We start from the raw sequence: 12,134 nt of genomic DNA on the forward strand, positions 1-12,134 counted from the left end.
GGGAAGGGCTTAAAGCGCCTGTCCCGGCGTATCCTGATGGTACTTTCCTACAGGCATATAGGGCATGGTCCTCGGTACTGCGGTTGACTCGAATGTCCTGTCGTACCCTATACTCATCATTATGAAGGAGTAGGGTGTAGCCGTCGGGCGAGGCGGAGCCAGCCCTAGGACATCGGGCGAGGCGAAGCCAACCCTTAGTCGTTGGGCAAGGCGGAGTCCAACCCTCGGGGGTCAGATGAGGCGGAGCCAGCCCTCGGGGGTCGAGCGAGGCAGAGCCAACCCTAGATGTCGGGTGGGGCAGAGACCTACCCTCGGACGTCGGGCAAGGCAGAGCCTTCCCTCAGACATCAGGCGAGACAAAGCCAGCCTAGAACGTCGGGCGAGGCAGAGCCCTGCCCTCGGACATCGGGTGAGGCGGAGCTTTCCCTTGGACGTCGAGCAAGGCGGAGCCTGCCCTCAGAAGTCGGGCAAGGCGGAGCCAGCCCGAGACATCGGGCGAGGCAGAGCCAATCTTCAGTCCTTCGGGCAAGAAGTGTAGCTACGTTCTTGTCTGTTTGGAAGTATCAACGTTTGATGGTTATTAGTTCTACCTCATTGGGTACCCTAGTATTAGGTCCCCGACACTAAGATACCCAAGAATGCCTCGTTCCCTTTCGATGGGTAATAGGCTGCCATCTATAGTAAAAATGGTGCAACTCTCGTGAGAAAAACGTTATAATAGAAAAGAGTTACTTAACCAAATAAGAAACTTATAAGGGGAGGAATAATGCAAGTATGTAATGAATGATTTATCATAATGCATGCACGTTCCATACATCCTCATAAACTTAGGAAAATTGAAACTTCTAGCGACATACAGGTGGCATACATATGTTCTCTCATAATATAAGCATAACTAGTCGGGCTACATGTTTCGTTGTTAGCGTACCTACACAAGAATTTCATTTCAGCCCAGCCCCACAATTATATAAATACAGAAATGAAAATCTGGTCTCTAGGTTGAATACTAAATACTTCCATATATATATATATATACCCATATATATACTTCTGTATCAAAGCTACTCAAAAGTAAATACGTCCTTTATATACATATAAATATGCATATATAGTCGTATCAAAGCTAACCCCCAATTAAATACCTCCGCATATATATGAGACATATATATACTTTAGTATCAAAGCTACCTCTCCCCATAGACCGCACGCTCACAACTTACGGTCATGCCACTCATCATCTTACCTTAGGCGTAGAGGCATTTGATCCATACATTACCACTCAAGTGAGTGGCATCTATACAATAGCACGCCGTATGGACGACGAAAATAAACCCCCATGTTAGTACTTATTTAGCCACCTGAAATCCTTAACTGGGCATAAGGTAAATAATCATTGACACACCTTAGATTCAAATTTCAGATTTGAACACCTATATATATATATAGCTATAAGTTGCTAAAAACTAGTTTTTTGTAAAACAAAGACTTTTGTTTTAAATACACATATGGCAATAATGTTGAATCTTGCTCTGATACCAGCTGTAACAAAACCATCCAATTTATAAGAGCATAAGTAAAATGGCAGCCCATAAGCGGTCGCACTATCATACTTGAGCCCATATAAACCCGGTAGTCTGTTGAGTACCACGAAGGGTCTTGATTCATCGCCAACATACAACTAAGATCGTACATGATTCAACATACATGTCACATGTTACATAGAGTTCATAAATACATTGCCATACATCAGAGTACGATTAAAGTTATTACAACCCAAGTTCCAAATAATGTAATAATAGCGGAAGCAAAGTAGTTTTAAAACCAACATCTCACACCATTGTTTAATACAAGCCAGTTCATGATCACCACCCACAAAAACATCACAGATAAGATATATAAGTAGAAGCGCCTTGCCCGGGGCCTACTCCTCATCCACAGCGGGATAGAAGCAATTCTTACAGTAGCCATGAAAGACTGTGTTATCTGCAACAAGTGGGGAATAAACCCTAAGTACAAGAAGGTACCCAGCTAGACTTACCCATCATAAACCAAAAATAAAGTGACTCCAAGGATCATGCAAGGCTTTATAAGTGGAGCTAGCTTGACACCATTTTGCATAAAAAGCCACTAATTTAGCTATACATTTTATAATTCGGTCATCAAGTTAATTGTAGCTATTCATTTCTAGATTAGCAACTAACCTATGTCAAACATGTGGTATATCATTTAGTAGCATAACAATAGTAACCATAGCCGGTGTAAGATTTTCATATTCATCAGAACCATCATATTCCATAATCCAATTACTACGATGAAGGGGCTCCATCAAGTTTCTTATTATCCGGGAGAGACGACGATTCAAATTGATTGCAACCAGCTGGACAGTATTCCTAACACAAATCCAGGTAGACCAGATCAATGGTCACCTTAGGTCACCTTTGGTACAACTCAGATCCAATTCACGGGTTCGATCAGCGCCGCAGAATCAGGGACACTACCGGATGCCAGATCGATCAGGACTCTAACCTGCCCTTGGCCTCACATCGGCTCCCCGCACATCCTTACTACCTCCACTGTGCATACTCTAATAGAATGAGGCCTGACCTGAGTTGAGCTACTCGGCTTCATGGTCGGAACGAGTTATCCGGCCAGCTAAGTGAGAGGCATGCGTTCAAAATGACAAGAGGGCCTCCAATGATGCGATCCTTAATCAGCATAGACGGAATCATATGAGTCAACCTACACATAGACTCTGCCTGGCCTCTAGTTAGATTACCCCATGGTTCTGTTCCACGATAGCAAATATTGCCAACTGTGCTCCAGTATCCACCTATATCTCGCAGGTGATAGGAAATCACCCGACTTCTATCGGTCTAAGCATTGCTAAGCATATATTCGATCCTGGACCTATATAGGGTTAAAGGTATATATATCTGGACAAGGTAGTTTTATGCATCAAGTGTTTCCATAAAAAAATGCATCAAACATAAAGGACTCAAGTGATATTTTGTAAAACATAGGAGGCTTAAAATGCTCCGGGGCTTGCCTTTTAGGAAAGAAGTGGGTCGGTGGTCAGGGCACTCCAGAAGTTCCTCAGTAGCTGGCTCCTCGCCTTTGGGAGCTGCTGGTTGTGGTGTCTCTTGATTCTCCACCACCTCTTCTTCGAATTCTAGTAGGGTTACTCCTTCGAGCGATCCTATATGTATGAGCATGAAAGAAGATATCATGGATGCATAGATAATGACATGGATGATATGATATGATAAAATGCATACTCATAAGTGTCCTAAATAGTAAGGTTTTAGGGTGATAACAAGATTAACTTTTTTTACTGAGTAGGTACATATCTCTTCTCTAGTAATTAAAAAACACCTATTTAAAATATTTTTTGGACTACAAGACAACAGCCACTTGTTTTGACCATAACTGGAGTTATACACATCCAAATAATATGATATTAGACTTTCTGGAAAGCTTGTAAAATTGTCTACAACTTTATTTTAATCATCTTAAGGTGATTAAGTAGCTATCTAGGCCAAACAATTCAATTTTTCAGATTTATCCAGAGGACAAGCAAATATGACATTAGACTTCTAACAGCTATAACTCTTAAACCATTAGGCCTATGACCATGAAATTTTAGGACAACCAATATGGGTAAGTTATATACAACTTTTTTATTAACAAGTTTCACATGAAAGGTCACTATCATCATGAATTTGTCAACACAACAGAAACTACTCATGTAGTCATTTAGTTGAATTATAAAGCAATAATTAACTAGCTTCCTATAACCAATTCATTCCAAGCACAACTACTAATATCAACAGATCATATGCATCATAAGCACCCTAGAAAACATCATGGTAAAACCCCAATAACTTATTTACATGCATTTATTAATTTCCTTATATAATAAGGTGATTTAAAGGATAAATATTTCATGCCATTTGGATGAGTATAGCAACCTCTACAAAAATGACAAGTTGCTTAGGCTTATTTTAGCAAAAATAGTTTAGCCTAGTGAAAAGTGTCAAACAATAGATTTCCTATTTTTCTTACTTTCATCCTAGCATAAGAACACTGTGTAAAAATTTGCATGATCATATGTTATGTATTTTTACCCCATTTATTTTCACTAGAAACTAGCAATTAATTAAGATTAAATAGAAAGACCATATTCCAAGTATGCCTACTGTAGATTTAGCATTTTTCCTAGCTAGAGCATGCCAACACAAGACCAGAAAAATTAGAATCACAATTTTGGCACTTCCCTAGCTCAAGATATGCAATTTTACAAGATGGACACAAATTTAAAAGCACTTATCTAGCTCAATTTAATCCCACCAGAAAAATACCCTAAACAGTAGGTTTCATATTTTATCAAATAGTACACTCCATGATAAATCCAACAAAATTTGGATCACCTCAATTGGACACTCCTAGGTCCTAGCTCTAGATATAAATTTTTGAAGTTTGCATTCAAATATGTGAAAATAAATAAAGAAAATCAATTTCAAATTGGGCCCAACAGCTAGGTGCACCCAGTCCAATGCACCCAGAGGCACTGACAGCGGGGACCGCGGTCAACATGACCCCACGTGATAGACACACAGAGCAGGGGCGTGGCTTGACCGACGACAAAATCATCGACGGCGAGGTCACCGGCGGTGAGGTCTTCACCGTCGTGTTCCCCACCCCTGCGTGCACCCACTGGCACCCTTGGTTGGCTTAGTGGATCACCTGAACCATCTCATCGATGAGCATGGTAGCTTGGCGGCGATGCACGATGGCGACGTGACCCAACAAGCACGGCTACAACTTCTATGAACCCCAGCGGAGCTTTGGCCACATGCATGGCGGCATGGTGGTGCACAACGCACGCGGCGGTGCTTGCCATTCCGACAAGACATGGTTCGTGATGGGTCTCCATCTTTGGAGTAGGCACTAGGGTTCATGGCGGCTTAGAAACAAACACAGGAGGAGGAAGGTGGGGTCTTACGAGGACCGGCCGCGGCGAGCTTGAGCTCACAGCCATAGCGAGTGTGCTCAGTGGGGCGACACGTTCCCGCGGGGTGGCGGCGATAACAGTTAAGCCAGCTTTGGCCTTAGCATCTAGACCCTACGACGATGACCAGATGAGGAAGAGAGAGGTCGAAGGTGGACGGGTTGTGGCTGGCCACGGGCGAGCTTGAGCTCGGCGGTCCACCATGTCCATGGTGGCGACGGCGACGGCGACGCGCAATGCGGCCTTACCCTTGCTTGAACGATGGTGCTAGTGACTCGATGAGGTGGAGTGGCTCACGGTGGAGCTGTGGGTGAGGTGAATTGGGTGGTGGTGGTGCATGGGCGGTGAGCGCTGCCGGTAGAGCTCGACAATGGCGATAGCGGCGCTCGGCTTTGGTGCTGTGGGCGCGAGAGCGAGCGAGACATAGCAAGAGCGAGTGAGGGCAGGGACATACGGTAGCCTCTTCAGCGCGCGCCCAACCGCGACGTGGCCTAGCCCCAGCATGTGCGCGCCACGCGGCGGCCACGGCCTGTGGCTGGTCGGCCACTGCTGCTGCTTGATCGACCGGTTTTAGACCGACTGACAACACATTTTCACACCATCATTACTCCTAATCCGTGGTGATTTAACAAAAACATCATTAATAGAAGTTGTAGAGCTATGTGAGTACTACAACTTTGCTTTAAGAAGCATTTCCAAATTCTCACTAGTTTTCAAACTACAACGCTCTAAAGTGGTATGCTTTGAAACTGTAAGTCATTAAAGACTTAGAGCCTGAGTCGCACTTGACACTGCCTCCTACCTGGTGCGTCAGCTATCACGGGGTCAGAATCACGTCAAGCATTGTTGTTCGAATCGGTGTCAGAGTACGTGTCTCTGGTGGCTCGGGTGAACTTAAGAACACAAGAATCATAGAGAGGACGCAATGGTTTATCCTGGTTCAGGCCATTCCATGCCCTACGTCTAGCAACTGATGATCATCCTTATACTCAAGAGCACCCAAAATTGGGGGGCTACAACAGAGTATATAGGAGGTAGAGACGGATTTGGTAGTAGGTTAGCTCGGTGCTAATCCTAAGGTAGCCTCACTGTCGGTGGAGTCTTTCCCTCATCGAAGAGGAGGAAGACGACGGGTGCGGTGAAGGAGCTCTCAGTGCCCCTCTCTGGGTTGCTCTGCTCTTGATACCGAGCAGGAGCAGATCGATGAGGAATGGAATGATCTGTCTAGGATCATCCTCCCCCTCTAGGATCCAACCTTATCCCTTATATACCGAGATAGGTCGGGTATATGGCGGTTTGGGGGGTTGATCCTATGGTCTACATGCACCAGAGTCCAGGAGGGTCTTGCAGTGGTGCTCTATGGACCATGGCGATGTCATGGAGTGAAAGAAGCCCTCAAACCCCTAGAGGCTAGAGAGGAGCTAGTCTTCTTCTGTCACGCCCTGTGTGCTATCCTGTCGGAGGAGCGGCCAACGAAGCCACACCCAAGGTGCAGCGTCAGGGAGCACCCAAGCCTCGATGACTCAGGGCGTGTCTTCTTGCGCCTAGGCCTTGGCTGGCATCATAGGCTAGGCAGGAACCAAGGACTGGGCTCAGGCTTCTCATTGATCGGGAGCCTGAGGCTCGAGCGAGCTCCCAAGCCAAGAGTAGAGACCACGGTGTGCTGAGGGTCAGTTGGGTTTCTTGATCTGAGGGTGCACACAAGCATACCCGATGGGTATAGCCCCCGAACGATCCTAGAGGGGTTGGTCGGGGGGTCTCTTTGGTCGGAAACCATTAATACCGAGGCTTAACATACCCATATGTTAGGATCTCATCAATACCCACTGTAAGAACTTCAGAGCATTCAACCAAGGAACACGCACTCGATCTTCTCTGAGACTAGACGTAGGGCTTCGGCCTAAACCAGTATAAATCCTTGTATCTTTTGGATGCTACCATCGTCTTCTTGGAGCAGCACGACAATCATATAAATTTACTAGTTGGTCTACAAAACACCGACACATACCGACTAGTACCCCCCTTTTGTCGATAAGCTACAGACGAGCTAGAGCAATCTAGTTACCAAGTTAAAGTCAGAGCCATTTGACACTCGGGGTTGTACGAAACCTCCTGGGTGGCCGCTTCAGGATTATGTCCTTATGGAGAGGAATCTAGAGTACTCAAGACCTTGTACTCTAGCCCCCCGAGCCATGTTGCTAAAAAGCAGAGTTTTAACTTGGTAACTAGATTATTCTAGCTCGTCTGTAGCTTACCGTAAGGGCAAGAAGGGGCCACTAGTCAGTATGTCTCCAGGTGTGTGCTATGCCACGACCATGTGTGCCACTCCTATAGGAGGGCTCCATATGGCTAGACGGCTGTAACCTTAGTGGCTACGACTTGTTAGAGCGACTATTGAAGGGTTATGTAGTGAAACCCTGCCGCACTTCCTTGGAAGAGGTGATGTGGGCCTTGCAAACCATGGCATTGGGAGTCACGGCTTGGCAGGTAAAGCTGTACAAATTCTACAGAATTCTTTAACCTGTTATAATAGCCACGCTCACGGACATGAGCGGTCTGGATCCTTCTTGATTAGTAGTTCTGGTTCTTGGATGGTTTCGAAATGATTTAATCTTGATTAATTAACTATTACTTCAACTTGGGTTGGTTTATTCACTGAAGTAGTGACTTAGGTTTAATAAAATATGAAAAACTAAAATTGCTAACCGTAGTCAAATCAAGTCAAGCCTTTGTGCCTCATAGACCCCTTTGTTATACTTATTAAGCATGGCGCGCTTACGCTTATTATATATTCAATGAAAATCCCAGATGGGTTCAGGAGTACTTGTTCACCAGATGAAGTCCCTGTGGCAGCATGAGCTAGTTTATCGCTTTCATTTTATATTGCTGTTGAGCAAGACTATGTGACAATAATGTAATGAATTATCGATGTAATAAAGTGCTTTACTTTGATATTATGCAATTTGGGATTATATGTGTGTTTGAACATCCTGGGCACACATATATGAGTACTTGGTTTTGTTATTTGAAACTAGGTGCGACACTCAACCCTCAAATGGTTGGACACACCATTATATATAGAGGAGGGAGGCCAAAAGACCCGTTAGGGGCATTCAGCCCGCAACTCAGCATGGCTGGCGCCCACCGCCAGCCTCTCAACGGCTACTGACAACTTCCATTCGTCGACTGCGAACTCTCTAACGATTTATCTGATGCACCTTGTCCGATGAACTCCAGAAAGATTCCAGAGAGGTCCAAAACACATCGGACAAGTCTGAGAAAGCGCATAGGACAAATGATCATTGTCCTATGCACAATGACAACACAGTCTATGCCTGGCGGTCCAACCACGGGCTGGGGCGGTCCAACAGCGAGCCTCGATCAGTCAGCATAGGTCAATGCCTCCCAATCGCTAGCCCTGGTAGTCCAACCGTCAGGCAGGGTCAGCACAGGACAATAGGTGAACAATTCTAGCTTTTTGTCCGATACCACTGCACTCCCTTGTCCGATGTGAATAGTGTTATGTCAGATGGTTAGTGTCCGATGACACTAAAAACAACCCATCAGACTTTCGTAAAGGCTTTTTGCTTGCAAAAATATTTCTATTTTGTGAGGCAAGTGATGTGTTTGGACTCTAGGAGAAACACAAGGAGACAATGTCAGAGGACTATAGGCGCAATAATCAACCCAACTTGTAGTGGAGCAAATGGTCCTTGTAACGCATAAGGACATAAAGTGTATCCACTTCTTAATATCGACGAAACATATAGCGCCTCTAGCGATATTGCCAGGGAGATTTTTGAGGAACTAGCACCGGTGATGTGGCCCTATCGAACACCCTTAATGAGGAGCATTGACCAGCCTATTATGAGATTGTCTGTTGTTGATACCGAACATGGGGGTTTTGTTCTTTATGGATGGACCTGGTCGAACTGGGAAGACAAATCTGTACAAGGCCCAACTCGCTACTATACACAGTCAGAGCAAGATTGTTGTGGCAATATAGTTACATTTGATGTTGCAACCTTAATAATACCTAGTGGGAGAACCACCCACTCGCACTTCAAGATTGCCCTCACCATCGTCGATGGGGCCTTTTGCAACTTTGTGAAATAGAGTGATACTACCAAGCTACTTTCAATGGCATCTCTCATTATTTTGGATGAGGTTATCCTGAAAAAGAGGCAAGTTGTTGAGGCTCTAGATAACAAGCTCCATGATATAATGGACCGACTTAAGCTGTCATTCAGTGGGAAGACTATGGTGTTCGATGGAGATTCAGGCAGGTTCTTCCTGTTGTTCGAAGAGGATCGAGGGCTTAGATAGTCGTATAATTAGGATTCCATGTGAGATCTCAAATTAGTGCGTAGCATGAAGGCAAAGAGTGACCTATGGTTTGTAGAATACCCATTGCACATCGATGGAGGCTCTAAGGAGGCCAATGGTGATGGTGAAATCCGTCTTCCTCGTGACATATGCATAACCACACTAGGGAAGAGCGTGCTCTTGATACGCTAATTGGTTGCATACTCCCTAGGCTCAATGCAAATATGTCAAGCAAAAACTACATCACCTCATGACCGATATTATCTACGCATGAGACGACTGTGTTGATATGATTAATATGAAGATGATAGGTTGTTTCCAAAGGGACGATATGGTGTACTATAGTCTCGACTATGTAATGGACAATCTGCTTAACTACTACCCTTAGAAATTCCTTAACACGTTGACACCCAACGATCTACTGCCACATGTGTTAAAGCTGAAGATCAGCTTTTGCTTAGGAACATTAACCGTGCCATCAGACTTTCCCCATTCAGTTCAGCTTCGCCATGACCGTCAACAAGGCATAGGGACAGACTATCCCTAATGTTGGAGTGTACTTGCCAAAACAAGTGCTCATGCACGGTCAATTATACATAGCACTATCTAGAGCCACAACAAGATCGCACATCATGATATTAGTCATGGCGGCGGTTGAGAAAGATGTGAAAAAGGGAAGAAACATATCTTCACAGTAATTGATATATACACGAAGAATATCGGCTATAAAGAGGTTACTTGACTCGTAGTGGTGAGCTATCCCTGAGTACCCGACATGGTGAGATGCAAGCCTGAAATGATCCAAGACATTGGTAAAAGTATAATAAAACTATAAAACACCAAAAAGCCTCCTACATCTAACTGCATGGTCAAACTGCAGATTATCTGATAGCCAAACAGTTGTAAAAATCAATCCATGTAACACGGTTCTCTTCAATGGCATTTGGGTCCTTAAATTTCTTAATCATTTTTAAAGTCTTTGCATATACAAGGAAATGAGGTGGAATTAATTTTGTCAAACAAAAACATCTTCTAATCAATGCATTTGAATATGAACACTGAAGTAGTGAACATACTTGTTTTCAGCAGGGAAGTCTTCGCGAAATAAAAAAATTGTATCTTTTCTGCATTGCCAACGAAATCAATAAGGGTCAAGAATTCATCACGCTTATTAGTTGCTGCCTTAGGTTGCCCAATTTTGCTCAACACGTAGGCAACCATCGCAAAGCAAGTTCCTACGTGCTCCGTTGGAGATTCTCATATATTAGTTCTAACAAGAACTGGCTTGCAGAATCAGTAAGAACTGAAATTCATGGTCAACATCTAGTTCCGATAACAGTCTGAACGCAGTGTAAGCGAAGATTAGGGGTAAATGAAATTCTTGAGCTAGGCATTCAGGCTGCAACTGCTATTTCTAAACACAACGCCTAGGACCCTGAGGATGGATGGATGGATATGCGGCTTACCTTGGTCTGAGCACGGCGGATTCAGTCGGCGGCGGCGAGCTTTAGTTTTGCCGAAGGCGTGGGGTGACCCCGAGGTGAAGGTCGCCTATAGATCATAGGAGAACGTCAGCGTCGTGCACACCACCGGATCCACGGCGATCTCGAGGCTCGTGTGGCCGCCGGCCCCTGGCGACTGCCTGCCAGCTGCAGGCGTCTGGTTGCCGTTCACTGGCCGCCGGCCCCTGGGGGGCGGCTTCCGTTACTGGCGGATGGATGGATCGGCAGGGAGACTAAGACCGAGACCGAGAGAGGAGCAGGTCTGCAGGTGCCAATGGATGGATTGCGAGTTTGCAACGCAGGAAGGATGAGAAGGGAGGAAGGGGCGAATTTCGTGATTGAATGATGGATGTTTCCATTTTTTAGGTGCGTGATCTGCGTTGGTTTCTTTGCGTGATTTTGCGCGGATTTAAACCGGAGCGGGTCTTGAGGAGCGGAACGAGATCTTCGGCTCGCTACTCTGCCTCAGCCCAATAGGTGCGACGCGGCCCAATCCAACCCAAGCGACCAGAAACAAAGAACGAGGAGGCTCTCTCGCTCTCAACAGTCGCGGTTCGCCGGTTCCTTCGCCGCCGTCGGCGCCTCGGCGGCTCGTCGAATCTCCGCTCGCCGCTGGTACTTCGCCGTCTCCCTCGGCACCGGAGCGAGCGAGCAGATGCCCTAGCAAGCGCTCTCTGCCTCTGTCCTCCTCATCCCCGCGTCTTCCCCAGCGCGGTATTGCTACTGCCCCATCGTCAAGGATCGAGCTCTACGCCGAGCGGCCGAGGACAGCGGCTTCATGGCTTTCGGCAGACCAGAGTGGGAGGGGAACCCTTTCCCGCCAAGCCCACGACACCACAGGACGATGGCCACTGCACACAACCATGTAGAGGAGGGAAGAGGGGCTGCGTGAGAAGCCTAGCTTCAGAGTAAATTGATGTGTGGATTGAGATTGTGGCTCCATTGAGTATAACAATTGAATATCTATCAATTTCTGAGTTTGATTGTTGCATCAATTCAAGAAACAAGACTTCAGTGTTTATGATTATTGTGTCAATCTGTGAGCTCTCAATGGCAAAAGAGATACTTCAAATACATACTAACAGATTGTCAGTTTGACTTGTGCAGATGGGGAGACATTTCCCTGTCCCTTGCGAGCTCTCAATTTGAGTCATATATGATCGTGTCAATTTGTGAGCTCTCAATGGCATTCACACATACTTGCAAAAGACTAAACATCAAGAGTGCTCTCAATTTGAACCATATGTTTGATATACACAACTGAACATTCAGGTGGCAAAAGACTTCCAACAGGCAAA

General features: G+C 45.5%; 1 long non-coding RNA gene across 2 annotated transcripts; it reads right to left on the minus strand.

The window, feature by feature from the left end:
* Positions 1–1,679: 1,679 nt before the first annotated feature.
* LOC136451989 (uncharacterized) lies at positions 1,680–11,874 on the minus strand. Of its 2 annotated transcripts, XR_010758704.1 has the most exons (5): positions 10,801–11,874; positions 10,411–10,458; positions 10,073–10,125; positions 3,047–3,196; positions 1,680–1,983 (listed from the first exon to the last, which is right to left on the minus strand). It is a non-coding gene; the product is annotated as an uncharacterized lncRNA (long non-coding RNA). The 2 variants fall into 2 exon arrangements; XR_010758703.1 differs by lacking the exon at positions 10,411–10,458.
* Positions 11,875–12,134: the final 260 nt, after the last annotated feature.

This window comes from Miscanthus floridulus, chromosome 5, assembly GCF_019320115.1.
Source record: "Miscanthus floridulus cultivar M001 chromosome 5, ASM1932011v1, whole genome shotgun sequence".
Taxonomy (NCBI): Eukaryota; Viridiplantae; Streptophyta; class Magnoliopsida; order Poales; family Poaceae; genus Miscanthus; species Miscanthus floridulus.